The sequence below is a fragment of the Canis aureus genome, chromosome 4 (genome assembly GCF_053574225.1).
Source record: "Canis aureus isolate CA01 chromosome 4, VMU_Caureus_v.1.0, whole genome shotgun sequence".
Classification (NCBI taxonomy): domain Eukaryota; kingdom Metazoa; phylum Chordata; class Mammalia; order Carnivora; family Canidae; genus Canis; species Canis aureus.
The window spans coordinates 42,066,483-42,081,547 of record NC_135614.1 but is presented as its reverse complement, the minus strand read 5'-3'; the positions used below and the strand labels follow the sequence as shown (position 1 = coordinate 42,081,547).

Below are 15,065 nucleotides of genomic sequence, written 5' to 3'. Positions count from 1 at the left end.
CTATAGTTTTTTATGTAAAAGACTAAGCTTCTGGAAGCAGGGTGCGTATCTGATTCTGTTCTTGTACTCCCCACATAACCAAAGCGTATCCATTTAAGTATATGCTTAATAATGAAGTTATTTACCTGCCTATTTACATAACAATTGGTATCTCAACTTGATCACCATTAGACACCAATATGGTCCCTTAGATTTTGAAAATCAAAAAAAAAAAATGTAAACAGAATGATAGAAAACCACAATTTTGTAACTCTTATTGTAATAACTGACTTCAGGATCAAGATTCTGAAACCACTGGATGAAATCTTATAATGGAACAGAATATTTACAAGGTGCCAAAATACTGTCCCATAAATTCCTTTCTAATAGCAGAGGTTAAAACTGTACCTTTATAAAGGAGAGACCTGGCTATTGCCACCTTAGCCAAGGGATCCAATTTAGCATAGCTCATAATGGGATAACCTGTCATCATGCCTCCCAACATGACTCAATGCAAAGACACTTCACCTATGATGAAGCATTCTTGTCAAATGTTTGACCTGCTTGCAATCAAGCCTCTCACCTAACTTCCAGTTTACAGGAAGTACAGTAGCTAGAGAAACAAGTTAAATCACATCATGAGGAAAATAAACAAATGAAAATGTTGCACATCCTACAGGACAACTGAGCTGGACTCTCCAAAAATAATCAATGCCAGCAGAGGGAAAAGGGCAGAAGGAATGTTCCAAATGAAAAGAAATTAAAGAGATATAATAACCAAATACAAAGGGTGTATTCTGGGGCAGCCCGAGTGACTCAGCGGTTTAGTGCCATCTTCAGCCCACGGTGTGATTCTGAAAACCCAGGATCGAGTCCCACATCGGGCTCCCTGCATGGAGCCTGCTTCTCCCTCTGCCTGTGTCTCTGCCTCTCTCTCTCTCTCTCTGTGTCTCTCATGAATAAATAAATAAAATCTTAAAAAAAAAAAAAAACACAAAGTGTGTATTCTGTTTGAATCCTCTCATTCAAAACAAAAGGGGGGGTGGCATGCTAGAAAAGATATTCTTGGGACAATTAGGAAAATCTATCTGAATATCTATTACATTATGGAACTACTTTCATTTTCTTAGAAAAATAGTATTGTGGTTTTATATATGCATGAAATATAAAGGACTATAATATGTGGTTATATATGGATATATATCTATATGTACATGGTTCTGTGTATTTGTGTATGTGGTTTCAGGGAGAGAGAGAGAGAGACTATCCTTATTCTTAGGAGACAGGTGCTGGAATGTTTAGGAGGGAGTAGGATCACATCTGCAACTTTCAATCAAAATTTTTAACCACAAAGGATATGTATTTGAGGAAAAGAACAGGAAGAGATGAGAAAGAAAGAGTGGAGGAAGAAGGAAGGGAGGAAAGTGGCAAGGGGAAGGAAGGAGGAATGGAAGCAGGGAGCAGAGAAATGACATAAATCTGGCAAAACTTTAACTGTTGAGTCTAAATAGAAAGACTATACATGTGTTTGTTGTACTGTTTTTTCCACAACTCTTCTATATATACAAAATTTTTCATGATATAAAGTTATAGGGAAGGGGGGGGGACAGAAGAACAATTTTAAAAAGCAATTAGCTTGAAATCCACATGACACCATCAGAGTATCAGGAAAAAAAGAATCCTCCTCAAGCAAAGCCTGTGAGAGTACATACTGTTGCAGTGTAACTGGAGGGCAATGCCACAATGTCTATCAGATTTTTAAAAGCATCTATCTAGTGAACCTTACTTCTAGGAATCTGTCCTGAAGATATACTCCTCCATACATGAAGTGACATATACACTAAGTTATTCTTTATAGCATTATATGTAACAGCAAAGGACTGGAAATAGCCTATGCGTATCAAAATTATATTTGACAAACTATAGCACGTACAATAAATCAACATACATCTTTTAGATTATCTCTTCAAAAAATATGGGAGCTTTCTGGGAACTGATATGAAAGATGATCATGTCATACTTTACACTAAAAAAATTCAAGGTGTAGAAGAATTGGTATAGCACACACACATACATATGAAAGCTATGTAAAGTATGTTCAATAGCTAGAGCCAGAGAGAATGGGAGACTTTTTTTAATGTCTACTCCTTTTTGTACTTTATGAATCTTGTAGCATACATATATATAACATATCCTAAAAACCTTTTTGTTAAGTACTGATTTACTACAGCTATAAAGAACTCTTCATATCTCCATGCTTTCATTACCAAAACCATGCAGTTAGAGATCATCTGGGAATTAGGGCCTGTAGTCAGTGTATAAGGTGAAGATACCATACAGTAAACATCTGCCTTACAATCCCTTAAATAAAAATAAAAATAAAAATAAACCCACAAATCCCTTAAATACATGCCACACTAGACTGACAGACACACCATCTCAAGAATTCCAACACAGCTAATTTTCACTCCACTTCAACAGTTTCACTGTTTCTTCAACTGACTAGTGTACAAAATAGCTGGCTTGTCCTTAGGCCTCCTGTTGTGATGTTAAAAATGTGTGTCTTTAAAATACCATAATCACACTCATCACAGCTAGATGAGAAGCATTTAGGAATTCAGACAGGCTGAGAGAAGAGCAAATTTTCATTTCTCATGTCACTCTTGATCCAGAACTTTCACTGGTTATTTTCCCCTTTGCTTTTGTCACCAAATACATGGAACTTAATTTGTATAAATGCACATAAGACACATAGTGAAAACCTAAAGTTTTAAAAAACACATTCCAAAAATCGTATCTCCATTAATTAAACAAACCATTACAATGAAAAAAGAAAAATACAACCCAAACATAATGGGCTGACCTGCAGACTGGGAACATACTGTAACAGAATACCCAGGTTCAGATGAAAAGGAGAGTGGTAACTGCTTGATCAATATCACATATGATTTCATAAGGTCATCTGAACTTAGTTATAGCCCATTTCTTTATGTTAGCATTCCCATATACTAATACAGAGATTCTTCAATCTACATTCTAAGAAATCTTATAATTCTACTGAATAAAGTGAGCTATCACTGAAGCAAAATAAAAATTCCCAAATCTTTCTCATCCTGCTCTGATGATCATATTCCCACTAGATACTTCTCTTGGAGGATTCACTGATACGCAGCTCAAATTCATTATAAATTAAATTCATTCCTTTTGCCCTCCTCACCTCCCATGCCCTCTCTGCTCTTCTTTTAGTATTCCTTATCTTGGAAGACAGTAAACATGCATTCCGGTACCCAAGGCAAAAATCTAAAATTCATACTATATTCCAACGATCACCTACTCCAATAACCAATCCCCAAGTTCTGGAGATCCTACCATCTACATCTTTTTTAAGTCCACCCTACCTTCATCATGCCCACTGTCAATGCTTTGGTTTGCCTTCCTCATTGCTCACTTGAACTAACTGGTCTCCCTGCCTTTAGTCTCTTCAATCCATCTTGCACACACCTGAAAAATTAACTTCTTAAATATAAATTCAGTTATGTCACTCTTCTTTCAGAACAGAAGGAACAAGAACAAGTCTCAAAGTAATGGTGTATAGCAGGCTAAAAACAAGCTAATTTAATAACATGATAAAATGCAAAGATAATGTACCACCTAGTTTATTTTTTATGAGTATGTTCTTATTCCACCCTACACTATATGACCAAATTAAATAAGCTAATATATCTGTTTTGGTCAAAAGAGGCTACAGGGAAGCAAAAAAAACAGTCTTTCTCAGAGTCAAAAATGAATACAAAATGGATCACAGCAACGATTAAGGCATTTATTTCCTTCAGTTTTCCAAAGGAAAACTAAGGGCTTCCCAGACCTATAAAGTCAAGAGTGCATTCAAGCTGAATGTACTAACTGGTCTAAAAATGAGTACCTTAATTAGAAAATGTTTTTGGAAGTAAAAGCAAGGAGAGAAGGTGAAGGAAAGGTCTGCCATAGGGAAAAACCACCCATCCTTAACGTAAGCTGAATGAGGCTGTCTCAGTCCCAGTCCAGCAAGTATCTCACTTTTCCAGTTGAGTCCAGGCTAAGTAAGCCACCTGACTATGATCTGACCTGGGAGGTCAAGCCTATACACATAAAAACAATATTCCAGGCATTTAGCTTGAGTCTTCAGGTCCCTGTGACTATTTCTTATTTGTAAAATTTAAACTGGTATTAGGAACTAGTAAGCAAAACTACCTATCAAAAAAGTTTATATTAATCATACCAATATGCACATGTCATTATAAACTAGTAAACTTGAATTCTGGCTTTACACATCAGTCTCGCACTGCTGGTTAATATTGGTCTACACCTGGGATAAGAAGCTGCTTTGAGCATGTTAACCAGATGAGATTTGTAAGAGTTTTAAACCAATGACCAGACCTAGGATGATGGTAAATTCTAAAACTGCCTGTGGCTATTTAAATTTAAATTTAAATTAAACAAAATTTAAAATTCAGGTCCTCAGTTACAGAGTCACATTTCAAAATAGCCACATGTGACAAGTGACTACACCATATTGAACAGCGACACTGAACATTTCCATTACCGTAGAAAGTTCTACTAGGCAGCACTGTTCTGAAAGATAGGCTCCAACAAACCAAACCCTACAGTGAATCCTCTTGAAACAGCCCGATAGCCTTGGATGGCTAACACAGAACTGAGATCTGGACTGCTTTCTGACAAAGATCATAAGTAGAGACTTGACAATTGTTTCCTTTTCCTTTACAGTGATTTCAGTTTTAGCCCTCAGGATTTCCACCCCTCTTTTTAATCACTGGATGACACTAAATACTAGAGACAATACAGCATGGACTTCAGAAGCACATTCTCTGAAGCTAGGTGGCCTGGATGCATACCTCATCTTTGTCTCTTACTAGACATGCAACCTTGGACATGTTATTTAATTACTCTATCATTCAGTTTCCTAATCAGTAAAGAAATAATGGTACCTACCTCATTGGGTTACTATGAATATAAAAAGTTTATATATATAAAGCACTTATGATTGTGCTCAATACAGAGTAAGTGCCCACTAAGCGTTAACTGCTATTATTTCTATTACTACCACTACCACCACCACCACCCTCACAGCTCTTCAGATGACAAGGGTGGAAAATGCTCACTTAGGAGAAACATTAGCAAAAATAACGGAATTAAACTACAACAAGGATCACAAAGCCAGGATATCAGTCTATGGCAAAAAGACATTTTTTAAGATAAAAGGAAATGAATAATATAGAAAAAATATTAAATACCAAAAAAAGTCATGTTTTCAAGATAGTTGCCAAATAATGTCTTACTTGTAAGGCTGACAAACCACAGGTCAAAAATGTCCACATAATAAGCTACTGAGCTGTTTAAATAACCAATAAAAACTAAGGAGGAACTGAGAAGATACAGGTTCGAGTTCACTAGAGCAAATGATACTTCCCTGTATAAACCATGTTTTGACATTTAAATGCATTGCCTCTCTTAGACTCCCTAAATTACCTTTATATTCACTTGATGAATTGACTGAAGATCTTCTAATTTCTTCATCAAGCAGAAAGAGCACCAGATATAATTAAAATACTATGCCAAACAATGATCTATCATGTGTTTTCCAAGTGGAAACCCATTACAGAAAACCACACCTTGCTCTTGCAGATGCACAATTTGAAAATCCAGAAGCTGAAGTACAAACTTCAACATATCCAGTCACATGGAAAGAGCCAGAACTTTGGAAACAAAGACCAAGCCTAAAGCTTGGCTTTGCCATTTACTAGCTGTATGACCCCGGGCAATTTGCACTGACTCAATGCTTATGCGCTTCATTTCACTAACTATAAAATATAAGGTAAAGCATGTGCCAATTGAGTAAGAAATATATGTAAAGAGCCTTTAACAGTGCCTGGCACCTAACAGATGCTCAATAAATAGATCCTACAGTTAGTAAATCTTCCTGAGAAGACCCTCTAAGAGTCTCAAGAATAAAACACCACTACTTTACACAGTAACTACAAGAACTACTGTGACCAGGTATGAGCTATAAATCATGAGATAATACCTGGAAATTATCACCTGTTTTCCATATTTTACAAGCTATTCCCCAAATTTCCCTTTTTTACTGTATTCCTTGTCTGTTTGACATTTGGGCCTACGATAAAAGTAACTGCACTTCTTACACTAAAACAAAGTGTCTTCTAGCAATTCTGCCACAGACACCTGCACCAATCCATCCCAAACATGAACACTCTATCTAGCTATCTAACATTTCTTCCTTTCTCTGTCAATGGAACAAAGTAGAGAAATTGTGTGTTTTAAGTTTCTTTCAGTGAGTTGAGTTCCACATAACAAAATAATACAGGGTAATTGCTTACCTGGACAATATTTTGTACTTCAGATCCACCAATCCAGAATGAATGGGAGTATTCCCTTTCAGACTAGTCTGAGAAAAGACAGCAGTCAAGCAGCTTCCAAGATGCTTTCCGTTTACTGTATCCAGCTTTCTTCAATAAAATCCCAAACATGCACTTCGGTAACTGTTGGAAGACAGAAAGCAATCCATGCACCCACCATGGCACCAGCGGCAAAGGACAGCCACCAAGAAATGGAAGGAAGGGCCAATGGAGTGGTGGATCTGAGGCACAGAAGAAAAGTTACAACCCCTGAGTCAGCTATTTGGTATAAAGTTCCACAGCAGCATTCCTCACCTCTAAGCTTACAGAAGGATAAGAAATTCTACATGGCAAAGAAGGAAACATCCCTAATATTAATTTTTACTCATGATAAATATGCAATTCCAAATGAGTGCAGCTAAAAATTTACTCTATTATCCACATAAATTGTCCCAGACCATTCAGCTACAATGAACTTCCTTATCCATTTTCTAAAACCACTCCTCCACCATTACAAAAAATTTGTCAGCCAAAATTAATGATATGGGAGGGCTCACAGATATCTCCCAATAAAGATATTTAGGCACCTAACAAGAAATCTTTTAGTTGGCTACATATAAGACATCAAATCTACACATTACCCAAATCTTCAACCCTCACCTGAAAGATAGGACATTTTAAAAACACATGGCATAATTTTAAGCATGAACCTCTGATTCGATCCCCCACAATGGCCAGTCATTGGGTAAACTAAGGAAAATTATAAAAAACACTAATAAAAATTTACTACATGACACCTTTAAATACATAAATCTATTCCACACATTATATCAACGTTCTTTTACTACCATACCAACTTTTCCATTAGGCTGCAAATATATAAACAAAATATAAGGGAGAGAAAAAGTATTCAACAGGGTAATACAGATAAAAACTTTAAAAATCAGTCAAAAGACTGTTAAGTTACCTGCACATGAATTTCCTATTTCCTCAATTGCCACCCTATTGCCAAAATGTTCCTGCAGTAATTATAATACCTACCTTTATTTAAGGGCTATTAATGGGCCAGGCCCTTTACATTAGTCATTCATATTTAATTCTCAAAAAAATGAGAAGAAATAATTTGCCCAAAATCCCACATCTACTAAATGGTAGAGACCATGCCCTTTCCACCGAACACTGCAGCCTGCCAAGTCTAAGGATCAGAAAGGCCATGATATTCCTGAGGCAGAAGAGACCGAGCTTTACTCTCAAAGGTCCTGAGTTAATTAACGTCAGAATGGAGAAGTACAAAAATACCAAAGAATAAATATTTCAGCCTAGCTGTACTAAAATACAACTGAACCAGTTAAAGTCATCCTGAAAGGGCTAACTCTCCATATCTTGGCACTTAAAAAAGCATTGCTTTAACAGAGGCATGCAATTCTGAGGCTCACAATATTAATGGTAAAATACATAATGTTGTCCAAGTAAGTCTTTGCGTTTAGCAGAAAAGATTGTGTGACAAAGAATTTCAAATCCAGGTGAAACTGAGGAATTTTTAAATTCCAAGATTTGTCAATAAATAGTCCACAGGCTGGGACGCCTGGGTGGCTCAGCAGGTTGAACGTCTGCCTTGGCTCAGGGCGTGGTCCTGGGGTCCTGGGATGAGTCCCACAAAGGGCTCCCTGCATGGAGCCTGCTTCTCCCTCTGCCTGTGTCTCTGCCACCACCCCCCTTCTCTCTCATGAATAAATAAATAGAGTCTTTTCAAAATAAATAAATAAATAAATAATCCACAGGCAATGACTAAAGAAGTTCTGGTTTATCATATTGTAGGCAAAGCAACGAGAATGACTGAAATACCAGTCTATAATTAGCCTCACCATAACAACCATATGGAAGTATCCTAATATTCACAACTTAAAAGAGCTCACATAAGTGAAAGCTCCAGCAAAGATAAGTGCTCAAGCTTCTCCCACTAAGTGATACTACCCTGGAGCCCAAGAATAAACTGGAAACCCAATTTTGATAAGAGCAGCTAGTGAGCTATGGCTAGTAGCTAATTGCTAAAAGAATATATTCTGCTTTTCAAAGTATAACTTACTGCTATAACCAAAATGTTGAACAATTATAGCAAAACACAACCACAATCTGACAAATGGACTCCTTTCTGAACTTCTTGAATCATCAAGTCTTTTCCTGTATTCCTGTGTTAATTTTCTTCTTTTCCCTTCAAATATTTACTAAATGCCTAATTGGCACCAGGCCTTATGCTAGGGCTGCAAAGATTAATAGAAGCCAGGCCAGGAGTGTAAGTACTGAGTTCTTCCTCTCCTCTGCTCCCTTCTCTTTGAGTCTCCCAAGTAATCATTTAGGAGAACCAAAATATATTTATTTTTAGTGCCCAAAACTGGTTAAGTGTTCTCAATTTAACTCTTAAAAAAATAAAAAATAAAATGACTCAAATTCCTTTTTCTCAGTAGTAAAGCTCTCACTTAATTTTTCTTCTGTGGATCTGAGGCAAGCTATTAGAATGGTTTCCTATATTCATTATATTATTGTATTTACCCATCTCTCTACTCACAGACTTTTTTTTTTCATCTTACATACTAATATCCCACTGCTTCTACTTCACAGCTTTCCAGTCTATGAACTAACCAAGAGCGGGAGTATCCTAAAAATGCTTCCTGTTGACATCACAGAATTCTGCAATCTTTGAATTTTGTGAAAACAAAAATAAGATCCAGATTAGAGATAACCTACTGGATTGTCAGGTCTTCCTGGTTTGTCTCTCATTTGCCTACAAAGACAAACTTCCTGTTAGGCAATTGTGATCAACAGAAACTTAACTGAGGGTAACAAGCACATTCTTGACCGACAGGTTTTTTCCCCCTTTGTCAACTAATTCAATGAACAATACAGCTCAGGAGGAAATTTGTATAATACTCACTGCTTATTCTGTTAAAGGTCAAAATCATCAGTTTCACTGAAACAAGAACTCCAAAAATCTTAATTTCCTCATCAAAATTAAATCAATCAATCATAAATCACAATGCTCAATGTTAATATGAACTAATCACCAGTCCTGTACTACCAGCATACCTAAAACAGAGTTGAGTGGGTTCTCTCTGTAGGTAGAGTACAGGTCTAATTATGCCTAATTGGCAATTCTTAGTAATTTTAATACTACTTCCACTTCCCAAGTTTCCAATACTGATTCTGTATGATTTCATCATTTCCCCTAAAGATAGCTCATTAAACAGACTGCTAAAAGCATCTCAATGTCAGGCCTCTGTAGAGCCTCACAAATAAATACATGCACAACTAAGCTGGGGGGGGGGGGGGTGATTAAACCATTAAAACATCATCTGCCTTGACTGTGCTTCACAGAACCCAGTCCCTGTAGTTGTGGGGAAGTTAGTACGGCAAGCAGTTGCTGAGACAAGCATCTGCAAGGTCCCTTTCAAATACGACTCTCCCCATTATCCCCGCCCCCCCCCCCAACAACTTGGAGCAAAACCTACATTTTCTTATTTTTACTGATAATGAAATCATAGCACAGAAAGGTTAACTTTCTTAAGGTCACACAGCCAGTAGGTGACAGAGCTAATATACAAACTTAGGTGCTTCTCTATAAGGCCTATACCCTTGCTGCTAAAGCATGCTTTTCTAAGGTCATAGAATCCTCAGAATTTACCGACTCCAGTGAGTTCACATCCACATATAGAAAAGGAATTTAGTCTCCTCAATACCTTGTATCAACCACTCTCTGAGATGTATGTAAATCGTGTAAAGTCTGTAAATAATGGTTTTTAAATGTCTACGGATGTCTGTTTATCACACACCACCCTCCTCTTCTGCCTTATCAGTCTTTTTCCTTTAGTCATCTTCGCCTTTATCTTAAAGTTATCAATAGGAAAACATTACAAACATTTCACATCATGAAAAAAAAAACCCTCACATTAATTTAAATCAATGTATCTACTGCACACCCAGGTGCTAAGCATTATGAAGGATTCAAAAGACAATGTAGCCTCTGGAAGGGAAATTTAGACATGATCACAAGATTTTATGATACACAGAAGGGGAATAATAAGTCCCATAAGAGTTAGGAATAGATTATGATAAGAATCATTACTACAGGTGAGAATTATCATACAGACAGCAATAATGCACATCAACAATCGACAGGAAAATTCATCAATACTTACTGAACGCATACTATAACAGGGCACTGTGAGTTTATCACTTAATAGGGGACACAAACAGGAAACCATAATACAAACCTAGAATATGCTAAGTGCCACAAGATAAACACAAGGTGCCAGAATTCATTCATTTAACGGTGAACATCATGTAGGCAGTGCTCTAAAAACAAAACAGTATGTGCCACCATAATGTAAACTGACATCAAAAGAGATGGCATCTAAATTGTTTTGAGTAGACAGGACTTTCTCAGTACAGGTAGAAGAGAGAATTGCTGAGATTTGACCCAAACAAATTGGTTTGTTTGACCCAAATTGGGTCAGAGAGCCAACTATTAGGTCCCTCCAGTAAATATCAGTAGCCTTCAATACATGGACGTGGTTAATATCAGAGCTGACAAAAATAAATAAATAATAATAATGTGAGCAAAATCTGAAGAGCCTTGGTCTGCCATTTGGCTGAAATAGAGAATAAGTAAGGAATGTGGGAAGAAAAGCTGGAAGAGAATCTGGAACTGAAATTACTATGACTTGAAATGCTTTCTTTCCTTTAAAGTATAAATACCACCAGGTGGAACCCAGGAACCACAGAGTACAAAATTCATAGGATCAAACAGCACTACTCGGAAGGATATACAGTTGACCCTTGAACAACATGGGAGATTAAGGGCACTGAAACGCGTAACAGAAAATCTGCATATAACTTCTGACTCCCCAAATACTTACTTAACTGCTAATAGCCTACTCTTGATTGGAAGCCTTATCAATAACATAAACAGGTAATTAACACACATTTTGTATATCATATGTATCATATATCGTATTCTTACATAAAGCTAAAGAAAATATTAAGACAATTATAAAGAAGAGAAAATACATGACAGTACTATACTGTAAAATAAAAAAAAAGAAGAAGAAGAAAGAAAGAAAAAAAGAAACAGTGTATAAATGGACCAGGAAGGTCCAAACAACCCACGTTTTTCAAAAGTCAAGTGGCTGGCTGTGCTGCTCTGTGAATCTATGTAATGACCTAGTGATTTTCCTGTGCTGTTTTCAGATTAGAGCAGTCAAGAGCCAGGGGTACCAAGACATTTGCACAGGATCATGTTTGTCCTCGTCAATTCTGAAGGAACATCTAAACTACTCCAAACCAGGAGCAAAAATTGGTATACCTGAACCACAGCCTCCTGAGGCAGGTAATGCCTGCCTATAAATACATACGTGGTTTATTTCATTCAGACTCTATTTAAACTTTTGTCTATTTTTTTTAAAACTTTTGTCTATTTAATCTGCGTTTGGTAAAACATATGGTTAGGAGCATATAAGGATAAGTGATAATGACAAACTAAGATCCAATTTCTTGAAAGAGTCACTAAATCCACTTATTCCACTTAGAAAACCAATGACAGGAAGAGGAAAAAATCCAAAAAGAAAAAATTGAAACATCCTCCAAAACTTCATTTAGTTTCTTTCATCTCCTTGGCCATGTAGCCTGCCTGTACTTTAACAGCTCTGAAAAGGCATTGATACCTTACATTCTTAAGAAGGTCCAACACATTTTACCTGTATTACTAAATTCAACAAGTAATACAGCCACTTAGAGATAAAACAAAAGGAAAATGAGTCACTTAAGGTCACTTGGCAAAGAGGGGAACCATCCAACAGCTAACAATTGAGAATAAACTGCCCATTAATTTGTGTTTGGGGAAGGAAGTAGGCATGGCATGCCTTCACACCCATAGAGGAAGCAGGGTTCCATTTCCTAACTCCAAATATCAATTTCTGCTATCTTCTAAGAGGGAAAACTTACCATCTTTCTCTTCCAACTAGCAGTTCTGTGAGTGCTTTCTAGTAATGAGGGCCCGAATATCAACTCTTATTCCTAACTCAAGCATTAGTAAACATCATAGGACACATAATGCAGTTTTAATTCTTTCCAGTGAGGTCCATCACACTAGACATAGCCTCATAAACTTTGGATACTTCCAAATGGATTACTACTTTTTTTTTTATTTTTTTTTTAATTTATTTATGATAGTCAGAGACAGAGACAGAGACAGAGACATAGGCAGAGGGAGAAGCAGGCTCCATGCACCGGGAGCCCGACATGGGATTCAATCCCAGGTCTCGAGGATCGTCCCCTGGGCCAAAGGCAGGCGCTAAACCGCTGCGCCACCCAGGGATCCCGGATTACTACTTTTCTACCTCGTTAATAATACGCTCATTTTACCAAAGTCGGAAATTTCAAAAACAGTCCCACAAACTAGGTACAATACTGGTCCAATATAAGGCCAAGAAAAGTCATTTGGTGGTTAAATTATTTACTATCAGCAATTATAAATTCAGTTGTCTCAGTCAAGAGTTTATAGTCTAGGGACGCCTGGGTGGCTTAGCGGTTAGGCGCCTGCCTTCGGCCCAGGGCATGATCCTGGAGTCCCGGGATGGAGCCCCACATCAGGCTCCCTGTGTGGAGTCTGCATCTCTCTCTCTGCCTATGTCTCTGTCTCTCTCTCTCTGTGTCTTCATGAATAAATAAAATCTTTAAAAAAAAAAAAAAAAAAGAAGAGTTTATAGTCTATATTGAAGACTCCATGAACCCTATGAGGTAGGTCAATTGGAAAAGCAATCTTTATGGACCAAGCCTGAGGCAGAGGTAGGAATCACAAGACAGGTGGAGGGGTATATTTTGGAGATTGAATTATTAGGCTAGCACCAGCTTTATTTCTTAGTAAACTAAAAAAAGTACAAGTAAAAAAAAAAAAAAAAGAAAGAAAGAAAAAGAATCAAATCAAATGAAGTGGAAGGATGAAGATTAAGAAACTGGAGATGCCCAAAAAGTCTGTTTCCTGTCTTTAATATTAGAGCACTCTCTAGAGTATCAAATGAAAGTTATTATCCTGTTAACCATTAAGTACCAGACTGGTACAGGCACCACAATCACAAATATTTAAGTACTGAAGCTGACTCATAAAAATCGAAAACTATTTCATGCTTTAGGCTTTCAACATACCATCAGTTTAACCCATTCCTTTCTTTCAATCATGTTATTTTGAAACCAATATAAAAAGTATTTTTAACCTAGTTCTGGAAACTGTAATTAAATTACAGTGAATACAGGGAGCTACATGCAATTAGATTTTAAGGCATTATCATTCCTACATACAATCCTGGATTTACTAAATCAGTTGTTAAATACCTGTCCTATCTACTATACTAAGATAAATACATATATGGTTATGAAAAGGGTTGCTGAAGAGTCTTAACTGGTATCCCTTTGAAAGAATATCAAAATCTGAATATGAAAAGTCATTTCAAAATTGATCTTTGTTAAATTTTCTGAGAATCCCAGTTTATAATGTCCTTGAAAGGCTGAAATACCTTTTCAGATCATAAACAAGTAAAATCATGTATAATCAAAAACTTTTTTAAAGTCATGAGCATGAGAAACAAATAAATTTAGGACAGAGATTTTTTGTTTTACCATTCAAAAATACTAAATTAATTACACTGTATTTCTTCTATTTCTTTTGAAAATAAAGGCATTTTATTTTTTAAATGGAAATGGAAGGAGCACAGAACAGCCAATTTCAAAGGCACCAAGTTACAGTTTTTCAATATGAAGTACTCCTCCAGTTGTGAGGACATATACTGTACATCCATTAGAATACATATTATATATGGAATTCCAATAAGATATTTTACCAAAATAACCCCTATAAAATTTCCAGAATATCAAAGCCTTCACTACAATAGTTTGATAAATTACACTAAAAGGGAAAAATTACTTAATGAAAATCGAAATTCACACGTGACAACATCCTTTAAAAGGCAAGCACACGTGTGCGCACACAAAGCAGAACCAACCAAAGCTTTTTTTTTCCCCCCTAGTTTTAAAGAATACTGGCTAGTTCTGTGAATTATGCAAAGGACAGCAAATACTAGGCTGGTGTATTTATGCTACTGTACTTCCATTTTTAAAACACGCATCTCAACTCCCCAGATACCATCATCCACAGAAACCATGCAGCTAGCTATCCAACAGACTTTGTGTCACCATTTATTATTTATAGCATTAAATGAGGGAAGTGGCTCTGATGTCACCGACCCTACCCAGTGGAATCACTGACTCAATAAACATTTTCACACTGGAGAAAATCTGGCTAGGAAAACATTTTGCTGGGTTAAGTAGATTCTTTCACCTTTCCTCTCAACCCAGGGGTAGGGGGTTGTTACTGTGGTAGGAGAGATACAAAGAAACTGTCAAGGTTTCCACAGGAAGAAACCCTGGGCATGTCCGCTGGCTGAGGTAAAGACTTCCTCCTCCCAACTCTCCAGAGCCCGGGCTGATTTCCCCAATGTTCAAATTGGCAGGTAATAGCTGCCATGTTTCTTTTCTTCCACCAAATCATCTACCGAGCACCAAGTTCTTCGCTTCTACTAGCCACTCTCTCGTAGTTCTGTTTCTAAAAACCCCTTCTGGCTCCAA

The 15,065-nt window shown here is 36.9% G+C and overlaps 1 protein-coding gene across 10 annotated transcripts in view; it reads right to left on the bottom strand.

The window, feature by feature from the left end:
- Positions 1-15,065, bottom strand: part of FBXW11 (F-box and WD repeat domain containing 11) — a 125,059-nt gene that overhangs the window by 108,866 nt on the left and 1,128 nt on the right. For 5 of the 10 annotated variants that reach the window (XM_077895543.1, XM_077895545.1, XM_077895549.1 and 2 more), the window contains exon 2: positions 6,375-6,536. The exons of the other annotated variants lie outside the window; for them this stretch is intronic. The gene's annotated coding sequence lies outside the window, so the exon portion shown is untranslated. The remainder of the gene's footprint in view (positions 1-6,374; positions 6,537-15,065) is intronic. 10 annotated transcript variants of the gene reach the window in all.